The following is a 6,801-nucleotide window of genomic DNA, read 5'->3' as shown; positions in this document are numbered from 1 at the left end:
TCAATAAAATGATCTAAAGGTAAATTACTTGCATTATATTTAACAAAAATAAAATACCCTAGTTGGGGGATTGAAGCTATAGTGATGGAAGTAAAGCATATAGAGGGTCTCCGATCTTATCAAGTTCATCATCAAGGAATAGATTACATTGTGGGGAATGAGAGGAAAAAATCAAGCTTTAGAAGTAATTATGGGCACGTCTAAAGAATTATGTGTAATGCTACAAGATGACTACAAGATTGCTACAAGATGTTGTGTATTGCTACAAGATTGCATATGAGATCGATTTGATGGTTATAAGGGTAGTCTGAAGGTGGGGTAACGTGGTAGTAAGTTGTGGAAGGGTGTGAGGGACCTTTATAAGAACATATATACTCAGTAGACCAATCCATCCAAGGAAACAAAAACAAAACTAATAGTCTCTTGTAGATGAGTGTTGTCATTTCCAGAATGTAGAAAATTTGCAGAGTGAGTAGAAATGGAAGGTGGAATGTTGAAGGAAGTGATGATAATGAATAGGAAATGATGTAAGTTTAATCTATGAACCAATAGACTTCATCTGCAGACTAAATAAATGTTCACATGACGAAGAAAAATGGATTAAATGACTGCTAAAACACCAATTGCAGAAAAAAATGCATCTGAAAGTATGAGTTGATTCTGACGAATAATATAACTATTGCATAAAAGAAAAAATATTTTTGGTGCTTTTTCACATAGGGTACATAACCAAGCTTTCTAAGGGAGCTCACTCACTAACTTGGAGAGAGAATACTTTTATTATAAATGAGATTTGCAGAACAATGAACTAATAAGCTGATCTAGGTACCAAAATACTGAAGCTTATTAGGTGAAAATTATATGGGATAGTTTTTTTATTAAGTTAAATAATTTTAGACCTCGATCCAAGTGTAATAAACTCAAAAGAATCCCATTAACATGTGGTAAAATTCAGAATAAATTTATTACTAAAACTAGAAATTTCAGAATTGTGAACTAGTAAACCAATCCAAGTAGCTCAATGATGAATATGAATTTGTAGGTTTGTTTGAAGGATACATCATACTTCAAACTATATAAGTGAACTAAAAAACAATCGCTTGAATCGTTTAACCAATCTAACCTAAAAAAAATGAAGCATGAATACTAAGTGCAAAAATAGGAAATCAGAGGATAAGGGATGTAAGTGAACAAGAAATCAAAAGAAGGTAAATAAATTGTGAAATAGGGCTATGAGGCTCCAAGGATGGCAAAGCCCAAGGAAAATAAAAATCATATGAAGGAAAACAAGCCCTAAAGCTGAAAATTAAACTTCATTATTAGAATCAATTCAAGTACATCCTTGTTGGAAATGAAACTAGAACTGCTAAATAACAAGTTTTCTTTATAAGAAGACTTAGAAATGCATGTCCCTAGAGGACAATTAGAATTGGTACTCATGCAAATTAATGAAGAGACATCATCTTTGAAAAGAGGTATATTTCCCCTCCAAAATCACTCCAAACATGTATCTGGTTCGAAATAGTAGGAATCCTCATTAGATAGTAAGTTTTGGCCTCTCGTGTAGTAGAGAAAACATTCCTAAATTTTATCAATTGGTGGAGCTCTAGAATCTAACAATAACGTCATGATATCCTATTCATTTATTGGTCCATCCTGTAGCATCTCGTGGTAGGAAGAAATTCCCTAAATTCTCCGATTCTACATAGCTTCAGAATCTACTCAATATTCTACAAAATAAATAATATTAGGCACCTATTATTCAATTATCTCTAAACCTTATTAGGAAATTATTATAGATAAAAAAATATTATTAAGTGTAGAAAGAGAGATTTAATATATCCTTTATGTTCGTATGGAAGGTTAGATGGGGTTTAATTTGTATCTTATTTGGAGGCCCATTGCCTACTCTCAACCTTGAAAAATACCAATGAACTAGAAGTGATTGAAAGAAGATTGTAGGAATATAATACACATCGTTACACCAAACCTGAATATACCATCTATCTATTTTCGAAAGAAAGCATATGGAATTGCATGTAATGGTTCATCAGATTATATATATGAATCATATGAAATCATGACATCAATCTGTGACTGTAAAGGGATATATAAACAATTTGTTTACATTATAATCTTAGTTTGAAACATAACATCACCAAAATAAATAAGGGAATTTTATCCTCACCTTGTCCTCTTTAGTGTTGCATATAGTATAAATATGATCAGATGAATATATTATAAAAATAACAAAAGATAAAACTAAAAAAAGAATATAATCTACCACAAACTAAAACATGAATCTCTAGATGAAATATAGTAAGAGAAAACAACTCAAAAATATAGATTGCAAGTTCTCTCCAAAAGCCATTTCCCCTAACATAAATGGTTGAATTTTTTATTCCTTACAAATCTAGGCCCCTACCTAGAATCATGAAACTGATATCTATGAAAAGAAATGAACTTGACACCTTTAGCTATGTGTTATCTCAACTTCATAATAAGTTAGGAAACATTTCCACCTATTTTAACCAGATGTAATTTTATCCTATTTTGAACAATATATTTTTTTCCACCTGGTAAAGTACGATTTAAAAAAATTCTTCCATCTCCAACTATGACTCTATCTAAATACAATTTCACTAAGTGCTTCCATATTTACCACAATTACTACATATGATTTTTCTTGAGAATTGGGCTTAGCAGATGATCTAGAGAATATAAATAATAATCATTTGGGAAAAATTTACATTCATGGTAACAAATTTCAGCTCCATGATAAATTGTATAAAAGATTTCATCATTACCATTTCAAAAATATACTCCTACTTAATCCATGGGTTCTTTCGTTGTGTTTAAAACACAATAATTGGTAAAATACAAAGGAAAGTTTATTGTTTCATCCCTTGGACATATACACAATTACAAATAAGATACTTCACTATTGACGAGGTAATTCAAAACATTAAAAGAATGCATGGGCATATGTAAAATCCTTGTATACTTCACTATTTCCTTTTGTTTAAAAGGAACCATTTTTTATTGCTAATTTCTATTGGACAATTGCACTACCCTTCCTCATCGGTCATTAGTGTAATATATAATATGAGTAAACACCAAATTCGTATGGAGATGTTGTCTATTTTCAATGATTGTCCCAAATAGTCACCCATGTAGATGTCTATATTTCTAACTAAATGTATCTCTTTTGCATGTTGAGTACATTGGATCAAAAGTGTTGAGTTTGGTTCCATCCTTGAATTTCAATTGATAGGAAAATCCCTTGCTTTCCATGAACTGTAAAATATATATTTCCTCTAAAATCTTCCTCACAGATTCATAAATATCAATAGCCATTCTATAAATGTGCCCATCTCATTCTACATAATTTTGTAAATTTTTGAAAAATAAAATCCCTTCATGTGTGTGACAATTGTCATAGTATATCTTAAGTATTTTGTGGTGACAAGCCAAGTCATCCTCAGTTCCTGTCTTTACTATCTCCATGTATAACTTAGAAGCATCCTCAACCAATTTAGCCTTTGCAAATGCAAAAACCATATGACTAAAATGGGTAATTCCTAGGGCCAACTCTTGTCAATGCATTCTCTTGACGAGGTCTTTTTCTTCTTGAAATATTTGACAATTAGTATAAGCAAAAAATAGTGAGAGGTAAGTATAGGAATATACAAAATAACATGCATCCTAAATTTCAATGAAAACTTCATTTTATTTAGTATGCTTCCCTAACCTGGAATATGCATTGAGAAGGTTATTCTATGCTATCTCCTCAGGTTTTATAGCCTCTTTCTACATCCTTCTAAAGGACATAGTGGTGTCGTGGAAGAAACTTTGGAATCTAACATGTTAAGCCTATAAGTTTGAGCATAAAAAACACTATGTCATGAAAATTCCTGAGGAAGTTCTACAAAATTGAAGGCCTTTTAGAATAAATTTAATGTGTAGGGTGCTATTATGCATACAACATATCACTCCATGGTTTTTCATCATAAGGTATAGTTGCATCCATTGGTGCCTCAATCCCATCACCAATTACTAGTGGAAACTCTCTTTCAGACCTCTTTTTCCCTTGTCTGTACATATTGGTTATCCATGTGGACTTTTCATATGGTTCCTCTTACCACTTCATATTCTTATCATGTCACATCATCGAGCCCAATGAGGATATTTATAATATAGTTTGCCAAATATTTTTCAACACTACCTAAGCAACTAGTGACAATGGATGATGACAAATAATTCAACGATTCTAAGGACAAAAACATTATAATAATTGATTTTAGACCATCTGGAATGTTCGTTGCAGCATGGAAAATTATTAAACCTTCCAATATCATTCTAGAGAGAGAACATTTCCATACATCACTGTCAATTTACATCACATATGTTGATAACAAAGGCTACCATAACACGTTGGTCTCACAGTTCCTGGCTAAGAGGGAAGCTTTACATGTGAGCATGGAAACTTTTGTCAAAGAAGTGAATGAGAAGTTTGACATTACACAAAATATCCTCCTTTTTTGAATTTCATCATCATGATGGCCATTTTCTTCATCAACATAGGTCCTCAATTTTTCTTCATTATATGTTTCCTACTCAATGTCCCAAAAATGGAGATGGTCCTTGAATCTATCACCACCTGTGCCTTGTGAAAATTCTACCATAGAATATATTGTTGTATTTCCCATATAAAGCACTCTATGTGATATAGCAAATCTAGGATAGGTATGTTTGAAGAGTTTTTGTTCCATTCAAGGGGTATATGCATCAAAGGTATTGAGAATATGGATCTCAATTGAATCCACTTCCTAGTGCTACGTACAAGCATATTTATTCACTTCTATTATGGTCTTGACAATCCATGAGATGCACTATTGTTGCGAAGTTTAATCGACATCACCAAGATCAACCTAGAATTGATGCTACATCTATGTTAGTCGATGATTCACACTTATTAGATTTATGCAATGTTGTGTCTAATACTTGGCCAATGATGTATTTTGAACAAAACAAGTCTCGATAAGCATAGCTTTGGCTCAAGAATAGTATATACAGTTGGATTATACCATTCCATAACTCATGTCACTATTTAGGTTATCGCCCAATATTTTAACTAGAATTTGATCTTGGCTACTACGAGCCAATTCTTTTGTTCCAATCTCTATAACATTGTTTCCACAAGGAATGAATATTATATTGTAAATGTGATTGGCGTTGTAAAATTCTTCCTATATATTGTTAGAGATGAAGCACATGAGTTCACTTAACATTAATCAGAGATATGGCCTATGGTGATGTCCGATAAATCGTATGACAAAAACCATAAACGAAATGTGGCAAGGGGGAGGGGGGGGTTGGGCAATCCATAGTGGGTTTGGAGACCATTAAGGGGGTCTCTTGATTTGTATTTTTGATGAAATTTCAAGAAAATCATTTACACTAATGGACAAAGTGTGGACCCCTACTCTCTGTTAAATATCAAGCATGCGAAGGTGAGTGCACAATGCATAATATTTGTTGATATTTCTCGTATCAATTGTTCATTTCCTTTAATTATGTAGAATCCACTCTTACGATCATATCTGAAACAATCCATGTAGCTCCATTTGATAACTCTTTGAGTTCAACAACCTACAAAAAAATTGGAACGAGGAAAATCTTGACACCGATATCAAACAATGTGTGGTTTTCATCATTATCAATGATCAAAAGTATGATCAAGCCACATAATTTTTCTTGATCCAAATGGCTTCCAATTTTATTATTAATTCTATTGAGCATGAGGCCATCTCATTGACCATGATGTTTAATATAATAAACCATGAAAGGAAACTCAAATGGATTAATATTGTTCATTTCTCACCACCTTGTTGAGGAATAAGAGTCACTACACTATCCACGATGGATCGTTGCTCATGATATAGTACTATGGTAGAGAAACATCAAGTGGTTTGAACTTGAGTTGAGTTGGGAACCGAGGATATCTCACCATATTTCTCATATACCACATCAAATATATTTGGGCCCAATGTATTAGGGCTCCATTGATTATATCCTAACACACACCCTTAGATTCCATGATAGTCAACACTTTCTTAAACATGTGAACATCTAGGACCATTAACACATTTTCCCACCATGAATTTGTAGCACAAAGATGTTTAGGACGTCATGAGAAAATATCAAACCTATTGGTTATAATTTATTCTCAATATAACTCAAACAATTTACTATATATGAGATAAGAATGTTGAGATTTGTTCCTTGTATGCCTTTGAGGCCATTCCCTCAACGAATCTAGCAATAATATTTAGTTCGTCTACAAATGGTAACATATTCTAGTAGTTGTGGAGAACAATGACTAAGTCTGAGAGGATTCTACAAGCTATTTTATTGAGTAAATATTTCGAGCAATCATCCAACCTCCCTTCACAATAATAATTTATCATTTCCAAGTGCTACATTCAAGACTGTACCTTCTAGGTTTATTCCATAACTAAACTTTGTTGTCATTTTGGAGGCATATACTCCTTCTAGCATGCCTTGGAAATGGAATTTGAAATCTTTGAGCACGTCCAACTATTTTAAGATCTGGTCACTTTGACACACAATGGGGAACCAAATGAAGGTTCGATGAAATTGACAGTTTTTGAAAAAATATTATGAATTACTCAAAAAGTTTATAATTTTTTACTAGGAAGTTTCTTTTTATAGTATAGATATTGCATTGGAAGGAAAAGTTCCAGGAAAAGCTATATGATACACTCGAGATAAGGGGAA

The 6,801-nt window shown here is 32.5% G+C and overlaps 1 pseudogene; it reads right to left on the bottom strand.

Moving 5' to 3' along the window:
- Nucleotides 1-3,189: 3,189 nt before the first annotated feature.
- LOC149178440 (uncharacterized) lies at nt 3,190-3,816 on the bottom strand (annotated as a pseudogene).
- Nucleotides 3,817-6,801: the final 2,985 nt, after the last annotated feature.

This window comes from Pinus tabuliformis, chromosome 4_1, assembly GCF_031772625.1.
Source record: "Pinus tabuliformis cultivar Carrire ecotype Pingquan chromosome 4_1, CPIR1, whole genome shotgun sequence".
In the NCBI taxonomy this organism is placed as follows: Eukaryota; Viridiplantae; Streptophyta; class Pinopsida; order Pinales; family Pinaceae; genus Pinus; species Pinus tabuliformis.
The sequence above is the reverse complement of the archived record's forward strand: the minus strand, read 5'-3'. Positions and strand labels throughout refer to the sequence as shown.